Genomic DNA, 18,962 nt, shown 5'->3' with positions numbered 1-18,962 from the left:
CTGATTCTAAGGGCTAGAAAGCAGTAGTGATGAAGAGCGTGATGATGAATTTCAAAAGAATGGAGTGTCATGGTTTCCTCTTACTCCTAATTCTAAGGACTATGAGAGCAGCAGCGATGAAAAGCGTGATGATGAATTTCAAAAGAATGGAGTGTCATGGTGTTCTCTTAGTCCTAATTCTAAGGACTATGAGAGCAGCAGTGATGAAGGACTGGATGATGCACTGAGTCCTAATTCTAATGACTATAAAGGTAGCAGCGATAAAGGATGGGATGTAGCATTTTCAGTATGTAAACAATCACATTTTTGACGTAGTCCTAATTCTATGGACTATGAGAGCAACACTGACAATGCACATGAGGAAGAAATCCAATAAACATCGAGTCAAATTTTCCATTCATTTGGAATTATAAGGACTATGATAGTAGCACTAAAGAAGGGGAAGATGAAGAATATCCTCCAAGTCGGTATTTGAAAAGCACAGCTGATCATAGTGTTATCACTCAGGTTGTTCCCCAAAAGCAGTGGGAAAAGGGAATACGGCCGAGGTAACCACTAAACACCCTTTTAGCTGCAGATTCTAGCCAATCTGCAACCAGAGAGGGCTCTCTCTTTGTGATTTAGATTTGTTTTGCTATATGTCAGGCTAGCTATGAAGCACAAGCGTTTATTTGTTTGATTTTGGATGGTGATATTCAATAGAACAAGGCTGCAAAGTATGAGAAGTTCAGACCATTGGGTTAATGGAGTCAAATGAAAATAAACTTCTGGTATGGTTTCTTTGGCAAAAGGAGGAACTACATAGCAAGATAATTAAACATGGAACAATATTCAAGCTGGAATAGGATGAAATGGAGTCAAGGAATGAAAGGCGATTAAGGATCTTTCATTATGCTAATAGAGGGAAAATGGATAGATATTACCAAGAAGTAGTTAAGAATTCCTTAATTATATTTAGAGTGTAAGAACCAGGGAGACAAGAGCAGTCAAGAATTCCTGCCTATGCTAGTCCTAAAGAAAACATAAGAATGATAGGAATTGAACACAGAGTACAACAAAGTAAATTCTGGGCTATTCTTTTTTCCTGCAATTTAGAATGTGATACTTAGATGATATATAAAACTCAGAAATAGTAAAACAATAGTTAAAAGACTTATTGATCCATGAGATAATCCAAGAATTCTGCAACATGGGCTTCTGCCATCAATTCCATAACCAGAGAGTTCATCAACAAAGCATTCCAGCAATCTTTATTCAGAAGAGTTCTCAAATTTACAGCGCAGGTCCAGAATGATATTCACCAACCCACAATACATCTCTAAGGGAGGTATTTATACAAAAAAAGTTACAAAATATCTCATAGAGAAAATATCAAGCAATAACTTTATCCATCTACTTCTTCAAAGGAAGTAAATGACATTGAAAACAGAGCGCAATGAATGTAGGAGTAATTTCCGTTGTACTGGCTGCCTTAGGTGGTCTGATATATTTGACTTTTTAACTCAACAAGTCGGCTGGTAGCTGTCTCTTTATTTCGTGTTCCTGTGTTGCTGTCCCAGCCCTTTCATCTGTGCCTGATTCTGCTTTAATGCATTTTGGCCTGAATTCCTTCCTCTGTTATTTTCATTTTTATGATAGGTGGCATGTGCATTGAATTTGATTCAATGCAAATGATCAAAAAGAGAACTAAAACTACATTGGTAAAATCTCTAACATGCTCTGCCACCATTGGTCTGTTGGCAACTAATGTCTTTGTAGTTTTTTCAATATTTCATCAGCGTCAGTATACCTATAGAAATTGGGTTGTACTTCAAAAAGATGTATTATTTCATGCTCTATATAGAACAGATTTTCCAACTTGTCATATAAGATTTGTCCAGAGGGAGGTACTATGTCCTCTGAAGTGCTTGATGATGCTGTGATCTGATTGGTAACATATGTATTCACCATGTGAGCATATTGTTCATGTGTCAACAGCCTCTAATTGCTGGTTAACAAACCGGGTAGACCCTTTTGCTGCAAGATTGTAAACTTTTCTGTAAAAGCATTTATTTCTATCTGCATTTCTTGACACTTTCTCTACAGATTTTGTATAAAATTCTTCATAGTCAGCACCTTTTTAATTGTCAAAATGGTACCTATTCTGTCCCTGATATCTAAAGCTCCTAGTTGTTCTCTGGTATGAGTATTCAAAAAATGAATTAGTCTATTGGCCTGTTCGGGCATGTTTCTCAATAATGCTCTGGCCTTTTTAATCTCCACTTGGGCTATTTCTATCAATTCAATTTGCTCATGGATAGTTTGTATTAATCTCCATTGATCAGTGATGGACTGGCCAATTTTGGTCCACAAAATTGTTTTGATTTCTGACAGAGGTTTATGAAGAGTAATATCTTTCTCCAAGGATTTTACCTTATTTTCCAAGGCCTTTACCTCTCTTGTTTTTTCAGCCACATTTGTTTTAGATTTATCATAGCTTACCTCTAACTTGGCCAGTTTTTCTTTGGCTTCCTTTCGCTCTACCATTTGGAGTTCTAATTCTTTTATTTCCTTCATCTTTTCCATGCTCATGTTGGTATCTGGTACTGTTGTTATTGCTGCTGCTGAAGTATCTGTGACTGATGTACCTGTTGTCGATGCTAGGGCAGTGGGAGGGACTGTTGTTGCTACTGTAGGAGGAGCAGTTGTAGCTATTGGGGCTATTTGAGATGGTTTAGAGGCCAACTCTCCTTGTTTTTCCTGCAATGCTTTCTCCAAAGCCTGCTCTGTTTCACTTAGCCTTTGATTCATTTTTATTAACAACTCCATCATGTCTTCTTCTTCTTTTTCTTTCACTATCTTTGTGGTCTGCGGATGCATAGTAACTGGCAGTTTTAACTGCTTCTTGAGGGCAGCTATGTCATCCTCCTTTTTCTTTATTAGTGCTTTTATTGCTTTAGGATCCTTGGGATTATGTCCCAGCTCGATGATGATTTCTTCCAAGGACTTTATCCTGTTGTCCTTGGCCAGAGAGGATGCCTTTTCCAACTCTAATTGGGCAGATGTGTTGTTTAGTGAATTCTGCAATTGTTGAGCTTGTATGGCTGTGTCTGCCAAAGTGGAATAGACCATTTCACCGGTTTGCTTGTGCAACTCAACCTGGTCCAAAGGGTGAATGTCTTTGGCAAGAGCCTCCAGATTTGTTCTAATATAATCGGCAGCTGACTGTGGTTGCTGCACTTTGGGCTTGAAATGACTCAAGATCATTTTTCCTTCCTTGATATCATATGCAGACATCAATCTCTACTGTTTGGCAGGAGTCATTTTGAGAAACTGATCGTAAAGTTGCATTCTGATTGGCTTATTTTGTGCTTTGATGTCCATGAATGGCCTCTTAATATCAGAACTTTGTTTTCTTTATGGCCGTGTTGATGAAATTTCTATACTAGGCTGTTTTTCCAACTCCTGTCCATGAGAACTAGTAGGTGATTCTATCATTGGGGAAGTTAGTGGGCTGGCTGCCCTTTCACTTCTCGGACTTTCAATGATCTCCTCTATAACTTCCTCTTTAGGTAGAGGATCCACTCTTTGTTTCTTTGCTTCTGGCTGTTCTGTTGGCCCACTTATGGGTGTGGCCTCTTCCCGGTCCCTTTTTCTGCCCTTCTCCTCATTGAGAGGAGTCTGCAATGCTGGTATCTCTGGTGCATTGGTCTGGGCAGGAGGAATTTTCCCTTGGCCTTGCTGCTGTGATGATGTTGACTGATCTGTCATTTCTTGTTGCTCTGAGTGCAGCACTTCTTTGCCTTTGGATGTCCCTGCAGGTGGAGTACTTTCTTGGACAGGTTGTTGTGAAGTTGTAGTAGATGATGTGCCCGCTCCAATGTGTTGAGGCAATTTGAAAGAGACCTGTCCAAAAGAGTCTAGGTCAAGAGTTTTTTCAAGGTTTTTCATTGCCTGCTCCATTTTCTCTTCCTCAGTAATCTGTTCTACCAATGTGCCCTCTATCCATTCATCTTTATTAGCATACTGTTCTAAATCAGGGATTCTACAATGATCATAGCCTGATAGCCTATATTTTATCTTTCTATCATGGATGAATCCATTTGGGTCATAGGGTACCCACCAAAAACTCCTTTTTAGTTTGAGCTGCTCACCTAATATCTTTTCAACATCTTTCCACCCTTCCTTTTTGTGAATAATGAGGGGGCCTAGTTGGTTTCTTAGCTTCAGTTGAGCATTTTTCTTGGTAGCACAAAAATGAGTCAAATATGAGCTAATAAATTGCCTAAAGTATTCAATGGCGAACAGTATCATAGGTACATACTTTGGTAGCTCGTAGGGGAACAATTCATAGCCATAAATCCTGATCTCTGTGTGATTCTGGTAAAAGTACCAGTCACCTATTTTATAGCTTTTGGACAGCTGCAAGATTTTCTACATTTCAACTGAGAGTCTGGGAGGGGGACTTCTCATCAACAGAGATGAGACTGGATATATGAATAGATCAATGAACTCACAATAAGTATAAGGAGAATTATGGACTATATGGAAGACTGGGGTCCAAAATATGACAGATCTCCTTTCTCCTTTTGCATCAAATTTCTTGACAGGGAACTGAAAACTATCTGTTTGATAGTATAAGAATAGATGATATATATATGATGTATACTTGAAAACCCCTTCTCTATTTAGGCTCATGAATTGTTCATGGATTTTGTTGCTAATGAAGGTAGCAAAGTCAAACTTTATGGCAGGAGGGTGTCCTGGAATAAATATATACATCAAAGCTAGAAAGGTTTCATCAACATACTCACTTGTTCTAAAACCCAGGACATAGGATATCATGTCAATAACAGTTCTCCCAACTTCATTGAAATAGACCTCGTGAAAAGGAGGTGAGTCTCTAGGCGGGAGTCTCGGCTCATGAATAACTTGGCAATTCGGCCTATTTCTGCAGAGGATAGTTTGGAGCCTTCATCCAGCAAACATTTCATAGACAGAGGAGCCAGAGGCTGATTAAGCTTGAAATGCAACATCTCATTGATTGAGTCAGGAGTGATATAGAATAGGACAATGCCATTTGGGGACATGACTGCTCTTTGAGTAGGATCATAGTTAGCACAACACAAGCGTATTATATCTGGAAATACATTAACTGATGGAAGATAATATATGGGCAGATTGGACTCCCATATGCCATAGAGATCAGTCTTGTTTAGGTAGTTGTTTCTAATTTCAGAAAATGTTTGCAGATGGTCTTTGATACCCATTAAGTCTTGTATTTGGAAGTCCCTATCAGCTAAGGGCAACCATTCCAGCTCCTTGTGTGGTGCATTCAAGGGGGCAACATTGAGGGCCACTAGAGCCTCCATTTTTCAATCCTCTGTGATTATTTAATTTGAAATTTGGGTTTCCATAGCAATAGTAGGTAAAACAGTGCTTTTGGGTTCTTCCTACGAGAATTGCAGGCCGAAATGAGCTTGAAATTTAGCTAAACCTGTAAATTTGCAGAGGAGTCACATTCTAAGGAATTTCTCGGAAAAAATGGGCGGAATAGAGGTTAAAATGCAGAGGTTCGGGGGCAGCACTATGTTTTTAGTTATGGAACTCTGGTTTTCTGTGAAAAATGGATAGAACAAGTTGTTTTGTGGAAATAATGTGAAAAACAGGGATAGTTATGGTATATTTCTCAAGAGCTATCGACAGGATTTGTACAATTTTTGGTTTCACAGTTTTAACTCAGAGAGAAAGTGGAAATACACAGGGTTCAGAAGAAATTGAGTAAATACCTGCTTTAATGGGCACTCTGTGCAAAATGCAGGTGGTGGGCTGAGCTTGAAGACTTGTTTGCAGGTTGGATTTAGCTAGGTGGCGGACTGTGAAGTCAAATAGCTATTTTGGTTGAAAATCGCATGAATGCATCACATAGAACAAACCAACACAAATGGACGAAAAGGACCTTTTCACGCCAATTTGACAAAAGTTTGGTTTTGGCGGGTTTTAGCGTGCTTTGGTTAGGTGACGTCAGCATGATGTAATGATTTTGTCATATAGCGGGGGTACAGAGGCCAACTTGGCAGTGACGTGGCAGACATGGCGGATGATGCGGAGGTGGGGTGGTGGGTGACGTGTCGAATGACGAGAGGGTAACAAGAGAGTGACATCAGTGGAGAGGGGGCATAGGCGGTAAGCGGTTTGGCCCCCGCACCGCTTTTGGGCCATAGTGGTATTGGACGGGGGGCCAACGATCACCCCGAGCGCCTGCCGCATGTCCTCTGTACGGTGGAAATACCGCCCATCCCCCGGACGCTATCGTTTGGCATATAAAGGCTTGCGATATGCATGTGGACCTTCTGATCTAGGGGATCGGATCCAATGGTTGGCGGCATGTAAAATAGGCGGAAGGCTATACTACGGGACTCGCCATAATATTTGAGCACTTTTCAATGTTTTTTGGGTGTATTTGTTATGGGTTGTTGGGCGGGTTAAGTTAATTAACCAACCAAATGTCGATTAATTCCTTTTAAGCAGCGGACCATGGATTATTCAAAGGGTTTCACATACGCCTTTTGACTCAGATTGGATTATAACATATGGCGTGTAGTGTAGCCGGGAGTGGGATATTTAAGGTTTTGGGATTTTTTTATGTATTTACATAGTATGGGCGGGGAAAACTTTATATGGGAGCTATATAATAGAGTTAGAATGTCAATATGAAAGGGATGTTTAATATGAAAGGTAGATTTACACAAAACACTAAGTTTGAAGGTAAACTTAGGCTTAGGGAATAAAAGGGATCCAGGTGGTGAACTTGGAGAACTTAGTATAAAGGAAGAAAAAGATTTTTACACAAGAAATGTGGCTTTTTTCTCTTAAGTAAAACTAGAATTTCACTTGGTCTTTGCTATAAAATGAAGTGAACTAGGTGCACTGAGCTGATCTCAGTGTCCTTGTGGGGAGGTTAGTAAGTGATTTTTTGGGGAAATGAGAAGGGAAATTAGTCATGCTCCAGATGTTTTGCAGCCACTTTGCCATGGTAGCTACACTAGCCATGAGATAGATCCTAAAAAAGACAAAATTGTTCATGAACTTGCTTCTGCAACATCCAACTGCCTACCCAGCCTAATACACCTAACATTTTTTCTTCTTTCTCCTTGGGTGCATTTGAGCTAGCAAACCCTTTCTCTCTTGTTTTCTTTTAGCTGTCCTCCTATCTAAGTCTGCCCTTATTTCTTCCAGGGGCTCAGATTTAGCTATTGAGCTCCCTTGCTTCTCTACCTAACTAATGATCTGCCAAGCTTGAACTGTTTGGACAGACCTTATTCTCTAATGCTAAAACAAGAAATTTAAACATGGAGAGGCCAAGATTGAGCTGTTTGGCCATCCATCAAGTGTGACAGAAGTCACTGATTGCATAATTTGAACTTGTTTGCAAAAAATAGGACAGTAGTGGCATTTTGACTAGCACACTTTCCTGGTTTTTTCTTTGGGGTTCATTTTTTTTCTTTCTTGACCAATTCATTCTTTTTGCCCTTTGATTTTTATTTTAGGGCATACCCTCTTTACATTTTTTAAATTCTTTGGTTTTTTGAAAATATGGAATCTTTGCAGCATGGAAAGGATGATCATATTTGGCATTTCCACGGTCAATCATGAAATATGACACCTATTAGTATAGGAACCTAACAAATAGTGTGGGTAACATTCCTCTTAATGATGATGAAAATCCTTATACAAATGATGATCCAATGATGGAGATGTTGCCAAGAAATATAGTATCGAGGATTAGGAGCAGACCTTTTCGTATCAATGCAAGATGTTCTAGTTATAAAAGGGGTAGAGCAGAATATCTAACGAGAAGAATTTATATCAGCGCTCTAATTTCAAGTGAATGTTGTAAAAAAGATTGCTTGAAACATATGGATTTCAAATTTGCATTAGAGATCAAGAAGAGATATTTGTCAATGAATAAAAGCACGCAAAATTCATATTTAGTTGGGTGCATGCAATCTACATTGTCAGGTTATGATTATCATATCGGGTCTTTATTTATCTGTAGAAAATATTTCCAAATGTTTCATTCGATTGGGAATTTTTGTCTCTTGAGAATTCAAGAAAATTTGGAAAAGGATCCCACATTTTATTCAGAAGTACGTCATAAAAGATAGTTTGGGCCATTATCAAATATTGCAATGTCATGGATGAAAGATTTATTTTCAAAGCATGGAGAGTGTATGCCAAATAGAGAGACAATACATATTCCAGATAATTTTTCAAGACGCGAAATCTACAACTTATACAAAGAATGTGCAGAAGGTGCTGAGGGACATGGCCGGTTTATTACATATCAATATTTTGTGAAGGTATGGAAGAAATAATTCAACAATGTTCGTATTCCTAAGAAGACAAGGATGGGGATTTGCAATACATGTGCTTCTCTTAAATAAAAAAGGGACAAATGTGAAGGGTCAGAAAGAGGTAAGCATTCATAACTTTGACTTTTAAAATTGTATAGTCATCAACAATGAAAACATAATTCTTAATGGATTTCTTTTATGTTGTGTAGATTCAATTGTCAAAGAACTTCAGGAGCACCGCAAACAACAAACAAGTGAAAGGAAAAAGTTGTACAAGCATCAAAAGAAGTTTTATGATAATCTGAATAAATATTTGGGTTTGATAATTGATGGTATTGACAAGAAGAAAACACTTTACCACATTTTGTTCGCACACCCAAAAATTGATAGGAGGAAACTTTTATTCAATATCACTTGGTCGGTTGTATGGTATTCAATGGGAAAATGTTGCCAAGGGTGTACTTCACAGCTCCAAATATTCATAATGATGAAAATCTGACCATAAACATAATTCATGATGTGCTTTCTCATTGTTTTGGTAATCTTCCTGAAGTTTTGTATCTACAATTGGACAAAAATTGTCGTGAAAACAAAAATCAAGTTGTTTTTGTATATCTAAACATGCTTGTTGAATTAAGAATTTTTTAGAAGGTAAAGGTTGGTTTCCTTCTTGTTGGGCACACTCATGACCATATTGATCAGATGTTCAGTCGTTTTTCAGTCACATTGAGGAGGAAGGAAGTTGGGAGCTTTCCATCATTAATTGAATGTATTAAGAAATCATACATGCCAGAGCCTACTTTTGATGTGTTGGAAGAAACTGTTGACATGCGAAGATTTATTCTGGGATCACATGGTGAGGGGAAATGCACTGAACAATTTAATGACATTAGCTTCCAACATCAATTTCGTATCAAAAAAATTGATGGGAAAACACTAATATGGGGCAAGAAGTATTCAACTAATGCAGAATGGGCGCCATCATCAGGTTTGGAATTTTTGAAGTTCATTCCAGATCATCCAATATTTTCATCAAAAATATTGTTATTACAATTAGTTGGTGAAGTTCATAATGCACGCAGAGAGAATAGAGATATAAATTATTCTGATTTCCTAGAAGAAATAAAAAAATGTATTAGATATACATATGAGTACTTTGACATTGCTGATTTAATTTTGTGGGATTCATTTTTCAATAATAAAAGTGATATCATTTAAACAACAAAAAATGAAGATATACCTTTGAAAAATCCATTTATTTGGCCACAAAATGTGTCGAATGAACATGAGGAAATAAACATTGTTGAACAACAACAATCTCAAGGTATTATTAATTCTTCATAGGCAAAGGAAAGAGAGATGTATATTGGTTCCAGAGGATCTCGTGCACAACATGAAGCCATGGAAGACCTTTATAGGGGTTCAGTACAGGATATTAAGGAGGGTTGCATGATCGCAGTGCTAGCAGATGGAGATCCCAATGGCTATCCATTCTGGGTTGCTAAAGTTATAAAGGTCTTTACAGAAAATGAGGATGTTACAAGTGTTTAAGTACATTTGTATGCCACAAATACACACCCATTGAATGGTGTGTATAAGCCAGAGATGGTAGTTGACAAAAAAATGGTGGAAAGAGAAAAAGAAAGGGTACAAATAAAAATCGTCGCCGCACAAACATATTAAAATTGGAGGATGTTGACATACTTGTCTATGACTTCAATTTAACAAAGAGAGGAACTCTTCACTTCAAGACAATAGAGATTCTGAAAAGTTTGTTACTAGAAGGAACAATGTTGAGATGTGAGTCTACTGAAACCAGTCGTAGATCTAGAAGAATTTTGAAACCTAAAATGGTGGGCATGCATGTGGACTCAGATGGGGCACTAGTTGATGAAAGAGAAGAATATGGAACATTTTCGTCCGCATCCAATCACTCATCTGAAGATGTGAATTCTGATGGTGTGCAAGAAAATGAGTGATTTTGAATAATTGTTTAAGACAATTTATATAATTTATGTTTGCATCGTATCTTGAAATAAAATTTTTGATTTCCATATGGTGTTAAATGAGAAGTTATTTGTCATTTTTATGTTGTTGGATTATATGTCTTAATTATGATAATTTTTATTGTTTAGAATATCTACAATGCAACATTAAATTAGAGATATAATGTATGTTTCATTCAATATACAAATAATGACATTTGAATTCATTTAGTCATGTAATTTATTCATAATGTAATCGTTTTTTAATTTTATGGTTGAAAAAATTCCAATTTCTTTTGTATATAGCATGTTATGGTTGAAAACATGATGAATTTATACTTAGGAAAGAAAAATGTCATTCTACCAAAAACATTAGTGTGTTTTTTTCCTCGTAAACAACTTTTTTTGGCCCATAAAAAATCGGTTTTACTAGCATTTTTTTAAAATGTTGAAAATTGACCCTAAAAAAATTCATCATTCTAGTATCATCACTTTTTCGTTTTCAAGGTGTTTTTTGCAAGAAAATTTCGTTTTCACTACCATTTTTAAAACATGTTCAAAATTGACCCTAAAAAAAACCATCATTCCAGTATACACACTTTTTGTTTTTAGCACAGTTTTTGAAGTTTTTTTGGGGTTTTTGGCCAGAGTTCCTGTTTTGAGTTTATAGTTTCCATTTCAAATTTTACATTGTTGATTGTACAAACGCACAAGATCCCTTCCATCAAAACCCTCACACAACCCCTAAGGAAGAACCAAGTCATGTTGGATGTCGATAAGTACATAGAGAACTTGATGCACATAGACACCAACAATGTCCTGTAGATCATCACAAAGAAAATTCAAATGTACATCAGTGCTCCAACCACACTCAGGACAATGATGTGCATATTTCAAGATGCGCTGGAGAGAGGTTTCTAAACCATATACCCAAAATCCCTGGAGGCAAAGGTCTCCTTCGAGAAATATGCCATCAAACAATATGAGAGCACAATAGAGGAATACCAAGCTTGGTATCAGTTCATCACCGAAGATCACTGCAAGGAGGTTATCGAGTTGGTCTTTCCTCAAGACCCAAAGTGATGTTATTTGTCTTGTCAGGCTGACTCAATCCTATTTTGTCCCACATGGGTATATGTGGAAATTGTATTATTGTAAATGTATTGTAAGTGACATTCCAAGTTTCATTAGTGGAATGAAAATAGTCACATGGAATGTAAAGAGTTATATGTAATTAAGTGGAAGAGTCATTAGGGTATTCCAAGAGTCAAATGGGAGTGTCAAGGGTCACCCAACCCTTTTCTATATATAGAATCTCATAACTCATAGAACAAGATTTTTGGGAGCCACACTTTTGGCTAGGCATTGCTTAGAGAAGACTTGGAGAGTATTTTGATGAGACTTTCCTTCTCCATAGTGCAGAGCGAGTACATCTCTTTGGAGGAGTAGGCAGTGTTGACTATAAAGTTCCAATATTGGGTCTAGTGGTTGTCAATGGCGAATGTGTCGATGGAACTTTCACTCTCTCTCTCTCTCTCTCTCTCTCTATATATATATATATATATATATATATATAACAGAGCCAACACATCTCCATGCATGTGTTGTTATTGTAGTTTCACTATTCTGGTTACTTTAGCAATGTATGTTTTTTATCTTACGCATTCATGTATGAACTATTTTATATATGATTGTATGAATCTTGTTGAAGTCGTGCTGTTGGTTTAACTTGTAAATTTGGATTGTGGATTTATTCTTCTTTCTAGCTTGTGATGTCATTAAGCTGTATTCCCCCATGCATCTCACTTGCATCATTACAAGGTCACACACTTGCTTCCAATAAAGATATCACACTTAACTTTGCATGTTATCATAGTCAAGGCACAACTTTACTACCCATTGTTGGGACTCCTACTCCAAATGGTCTGACGTCTAGTTGGGACTTCTTACAGGGGAGATCCCTTGACATGTTGGTAGGTCTACCACCATCAAAATTTTTGGCACTAGAAGGAGGGACAAATGACAAGGTGAGTCCTCAAATTATGTTTTGAATCCCTACACATCTCGCATGACTAACATCACAATTAAACATGTAACATGTTTGTCTCATGGACATGATTTCAGAGTGTTGGAGGATGTCTTGAAAGACTTGTCACATAACTTGTATGATGGTGAAGGCAGAGTGGATTTGCTTTGTCACAGTGTTTCCTTCATGGGTTTCTATGAAAGAAATTAAATCGATGAGGATTGCATTGACTGATCGTTGTTCGCATTCACGTTTCGAGGGCACACACTACAATGGTGTGTCACATTGCTCGCAACATCTATTCACTCTTTTGATCAATTGATTAGAGAGTTGGCATGTGATTTCTATTGATACAATCGTAGAGAAATCAATAAAAAAAAATTAAAATTATGAAAATCACCTTATGAATCCGTTGAGAAATTTCACAAATTATTTCGTAATCTTGAATTTCGAATTCCTGAAGATGAAATTGATTGGAAATTTATCAATGAAATATTTCAGTATCTTCTTCACATATATGAAAATCTGCATATCTTAGAATCATTCGAGCCCCTCCCAACATACCTCGGTGTTAGAGCCTCCAAACCTAAGATGGACAAGGTTGTTGTCACAAGTGATCGTCCATCTAATTCTCATCAAGAAAATGTAGCTCTGTAGTGCGAGGTGGGAGAAGGTGCGGGCACATTTGTTGAATTGTCACATCCTACCACCCCACCTGCTTTAGATTTCTGTGCAAATTTGGGTTGCAATACTATTGGTTGTCACGTGAGCTTATTTTCTCAACCTCCGTTCTCTCATATTTTTGATCCTCCAGACTGTACTATGTTGTGTTTTCCCGTTCCAGACTCCACAAATTTTTTCATGAGGATCAAGTTGTCGACAAAGTTGTTGTTGAGTAGCTAACTTGTGGTATCATTTATGATGATTATGTCTGGGAATCTAAAGGAGAACATGTAGTGAAGGATGACCTCTTCCTGTCTGCACCTCATTCGCTATTTCCTGACATCTTTTATGATTCTTCTATTTCTAATTTGTCTTAAGAGAATCCATCCCTGAATTTTTATACTTACGATCATTCACAGAACACAACCGATGTTAGTTTTTCATTACATTGTGGATAGGACATATCTTTCTTTTTGAAATAGCCCAATATATAATCTTTTATTTTTATAAACAAAGAGAGTGGAAATTCTTGTTTCTCATCAACTCCTCTGTATGATTTGTCAGACCATGAGGATGTCGATGAACATATTAAATTTTATGATCGTGGCTGTCATGATCTATTTACTCCTTCATTTTCTCATGATGTTCGTTCATTCGTTGTTGACCTTTCTAAGCCACCGCTCTTTGATGATATACTCTCTGATGAAGTAGAAACCCATCAAGCTGTCAAGGCACTATAGCCGAAGATGATGGTTATTTTAGGTCCTCGTTGTCTTGAGGTCAGTTACACTTCCAATGATAAATCTATTGAAACACCCTAGGCTCCTCATCACTCTCATGTTTTCATTGAAGATAAATCTAGTTCAAAAATTTCACATCCTCCTCAATAATCACATGATCCCTTCACTCATGCATTGGAGGAATCATACATGACAAGCACTCTTTCTAAATGAAATTTGTCTTACTTTTTCATGTTTTCTCATTTTTTACAGTCAAAAGAGTGTACATGCTCACTGTATGCACATAATGTGTTGTGACACCATGTTACGTCCGCAGAATGTTTGTCTTGCACTTTTACTCTTTTATTTTTGGTGGATGCTTTTAAACTTCGAGCATGTTGATAGTGTTGTACCTGTCAACATGTTAGGGGATCCCCTGGTAAGAAGTCCCAACTAGACCTCAAACCTTTTGGAGTAGGAGTCCTAGCAGTGGGTAGTACGTATCACCTCGGCTGCGGTTGCATGTAGAGGTAAGTAAGATGTCCTTTTGGGTAGAAATGGTGTGACCTTGCAGCAAGTCAAGGAATGTGCATGAAAGGATCTAACACATAGAAGGGGGTTTGAGTGTGCCCGCTAGAAGCCTCTAATATCACGCAGCTTGAAAGGGAACACAGGAGCATAAAGACATCACAATATGGAAAGCAGGATGGCCGATGATCCAAAGTGATGGATTATACCAACAACACTCTTTGATAAGATTCATACAAACACATATGAAATAGTCCATACATAGATGTGGAAATAACATCTACATACATCATTAAAGTAACTAGGATAGCCAAACTGCAATAACAACATATGCATGAAATGTGCTAGATCTGTTATCTTAAAAGAGTGAAATATTTAATCATACATACAACCAAGACTTCCACTATCCCTGATGCCTGCTCCTCCAAAGAGATGTACTAGCTTTGCACTATGGAGAAGCCAAGGCTCATTACAATACACTCCAAGCTTTCTCTAAGTTGCACCTATAGGAAGCTTGGCTCCCAAAATATTGTACAATGAGTTATGAGGTTCTATAAATAGCAAAGGGTGGGGCGACCTTTGAGATTCCCCTTTGTGGCACTTCACCTACCCTCATGACTCTTCAAATACTACATGATTGTTACATTGTACAATCAACACTTGGTATTTCACTTTTACAATAGCTTTACATTACAATCTACACATGTACCCATATGAGACAAACTAGAATTAAGTAAGCCATGCAAGACATCACTAAGACTCAGACATCTGTGGGAAGACTAACTCTTCGACATCCTCGTGATGATTGATGATGGCAAACTGATGCCAAGCTTAGTATTCTGTTACGGTGTTCGCATACTCTATGGTGAAATCCTTTTAAAATGAAATTTTCCCTCCGTTGCATCCAAGTACACTGATTTGGCACCTTTTTACAGCACGTGAGATAACATGGACATCATAGTCTTAAGTGCAGCCATACCAAAAAAAAAAATGATGCATAGTGTCTGCGTTAGTGGCTACGTGTGTAAACTGATCAATGTACATGTCCACATCTAGTCGGACTTGGTTCTATGACTTCGCCTCAGTGAGTATGTCAATGGATGGGATCACATGTGTGCCCCAAATTAAATCCATGCTCCTAAAAACCTGTGCATGTGAAGCCTACAAGCTAGTGATGAATTGCGGGAGTTCCTCATAGTTCTGGATCTCACTCTGAATGTGTGCCGTCAACTCTACCGCCTTTAGCTTCATCATCTTTGGCAAGTGGAATGGGGCTCCTTTGTACATCATTATCCATATTTTCATGTGATTGAAAACAATGTAAAGATCTAACAAGATGCGTGGTCTCCTAGCACAGCGTTGCTGCCAACTATTGAGATGGACAACTGACTTATGCATGGTGACGAATCTAGAGTACAACTTCCACATGACTATCTCAAGATATGATTCTTCAATTAGTATTTCTCTCCTCAAATCTACTCTGGTGGATGTTGTAACCTCCTCGCCTCCTTGCTTGGCCTCTTGTAACTCCTTAGACATGCTCTTGCCCTCAGCTATCAAGATATCCAACACTCGATTTGGTGGCTTTGGCATATGCTTTGGTAGCATCGACCAATGCAGTTGGATGTTTGCAAACATCAGACATAATCACTGGCTCTTCAAACTGCATATGACATAAATGGACATTTAGAGTAGGCACTCTATACGACTGCATAAATTTCTATTGTGACTCGTCAAAAGATATGTTGTGCATCTTTGCTTCCAGATTTTCTTCAAGGATTTTTGTGTCTCCTTGATTGCTTGGGACTTGCTCTACTTCCAGATCTGGTGAAGTTGGTGGGGTGACCTCTTAGTTCTAAGGCATGAGGTCAATATCCTGATCTGACTCTGGCTAAACCATATTTGTATCCATTTGATCTAGCATCTATTCAATCTCTTGGGAAAAGTCCTGCTCTTGTGAATGCTCACCCTATCTGCTATGTCCCAGCTTCTTGGATGAATCAGTAACTTATATAGGCATAGTTTCATCAATGTGTGCATGCTCCACCTGCTGATGTTCTTGTTCCTATTGGGCTTCCTTCTCTCTTCTACACAGCTCTTGTCCTTCTTTGAGTTGCTGCTTCAACTCCTGCAACTCCCTTTTTGCTTCCTCTAGATTTCATTTCTCCCTGTGCCTTTGCGCGATCCTCCTGTCACATTGTCACCTCTTAGACTCAATCTCCAAATATGCTCTAAAAACAAGTGGATATACTTTGAACTTGTAGCTTTTCTCTGCCTGGATGTTGTCAACAACCTTCTTCTTACCTTTGTCATGCACAGGTCTTCTACCCTCTGCTACTGCTAATGTTTCTGCTCTCTGAGATGTTGTTGCCTTCTCATTTGCTAACCACTCTACAACTATGCTGACTAGTTCATTGAGCCTTGAGAAGTGATAACAGTATCTCCATGGGCCTTCCTCGGGCTAATGACATGCCCCATGGATCCAAGGATGTTGCACTCTCATACAGTGGTCCTTCATTGAGAAATGCGGGTCATTCATATTGAAAATTTTGGTGTCGAAGGTGAATCTCTTGAATTCCTCCATCTTGGCCTCAACATGATTGAGATTCTAGATCTCATACAACCTGATCCACAAAGGAAGAGTAGGCCAAGGTGCCTTCTTCTTCCTATGCAGTCTAGCTGACAACCCTGTTGAGATGTGATACGACACTTCTTGCATGACGACCTTATCCATGGAAAACTTTGGTAAAACATGTTGATCCTTCTCTACATTGTACATTCGTATGAAGGTGCCAAGGGGTGAGGCATACCAATCTGCTATGTCTATTAATGCCTCCATTGATTCTTGTGATATTCAATGTGGATCCTCCTCAAAGATCATTATGTATATCATGGTGACGAAGTGGTCTGATAGCTATATGATAACTCCACGGAAGCTGAATTCAGAGAAAAACTTGTAATAAGTGTGTACAAAGGTTTCTGAACGTGTCCATGCCCAACCTAAGCCTGGTTACTTTTGATGAGCACATGCTACATCAAGTATGTAAGCAAACATTTATATCTTTGCTTACTGACTCTTGGGTGGATGTCGGGCTTATGTTACCTGTTCCTTCAACTTAAGAGGCAACATGTCAGACCAGTTGCAAGTTGTTCCTTCACTTGTCAGTTGATCCAATACAATCACTCAACTCTTAGGGAAGGTTTTTGTGCTCTCTTGGCCATATGAGTGGCATGTGTTGGGCCTCCAATTTGTCATCATTTTGTTGATGAAACCATTCATTTTTGCATCATTCCATTCACCCATTGTCATCATTTTTAACCATATTTCTTCATAAACACACCAAATTCCTGCATACATGTTTACATGGTTTATTATTATTATTTCCATTATTTTTAATTAATTAAGAAGAATTTTGCTTGGTTTTAACTAATGACAGTTTAGAAAGTTCAAGTTGCTGCAGATTTGTCAATTTTCGGTAGCTACCTCCATGGTTGAGGTAGTAGCACCACTCTAGAATTAAATCTGACACATGGACATTGTTTCTAGAAGCTCCAATATGGATTGAGTTTCAAATTCCACCCAGATCGCACATGTGGATCTGGAGGGACTGATGAAGGGAAAATCGCAACAGTTTTGACTAGTCAACTTCAAACACATTTTCTAAGCAAACGAAAGCCGATATCGGAAAACGAAAACATGGGTTGTGTTCATAACATGACCAATTAAGATAAAACAAGATGTTTTCTCAAATTTTTTACCATTTGAGATATTTTAGAAGATATTTGGAGCCTTATTTTGTATATTACATGGATATATGATTTTTCAAATTGTCATTTAATGCACAGTCAAAAATAGGTTGGAATGGACCGTGATTCATCAAATTTGTGCCAACCGAGTGTCGATTTAGTTTTGATATTTAGCCATATGTATCTCAATGAAGCTACATTATAATCACTATATAGACACTCCATTGAAGCAAAGGAGAGGGTTAATTTTTTATATGCAACTGTAATGTTTTGAAACTCTGTTTTTACTCTGTTGAAGAAGACATTTGGAAGTTCCAATGCATGGTTGAATGTTCATTTAAATATTTTTAACCACCTGTTTGTGGAGGGCCCCTGCAAACAACGAAGTTTTTGCATCCCATCATTTTGTTTCATTTGTATTTAAGTTGTTTTGTGTTTATTTTTTATTCATTCCATAGCACTATTTTTAATAGGATAAATATAACAAGATTCCATCAAGTATTCTTTTGAACTAATAGGTTGTGGTAATGATAATCATAGTGTAATCATTTTCCATAGAACTTCTCATAGTTTTGATATCAAGAGAATGATAATTCCCTTTACATCTTCATTTCCAAGCATTATTGTTGTAGAGCATAATCAAATTTTCTTGGCATTCTTTAAAGTTTCAGAGCATTTCAATTTGACAATAAAAATGATTTCTTTGAAAAAAATCAATTGCAGAGCATGAATTATTTTCTATCATTTCCTTTTATAACTTAGTTGTGTAATTTTCATTTCATTTAAGTTTCATGCAAGAATTGATACGACAGTAATTCTACTTTTAGAAATTAGATGTGTGCTGTAACAAATCAATTTATTTTCTTTAATGAGATAGTGTGAATTTTCTTAATTTCATTTCTCAAGTGTGAGTTAATACATTTCTTATTTTGCAAGTGTGAGTTAATCTAGCTTCCAT

The sequence above is a fragment of the Pinus tabuliformis genome, chromosome 7 (assembly GCF_031772625.1).
Source record: "Pinus tabuliformis cultivar Carrire ecotype Pingquan chromosome 7, CPIR1, whole genome shotgun sequence".
NCBI lineage: Eukaryota > Viridiplantae > Streptophyta > Pinopsida > Pinales > Pinaceae > Pinus > Pinus tabuliformis.
Note: the sequence above shows the minus strand (reverse complement) of the source record.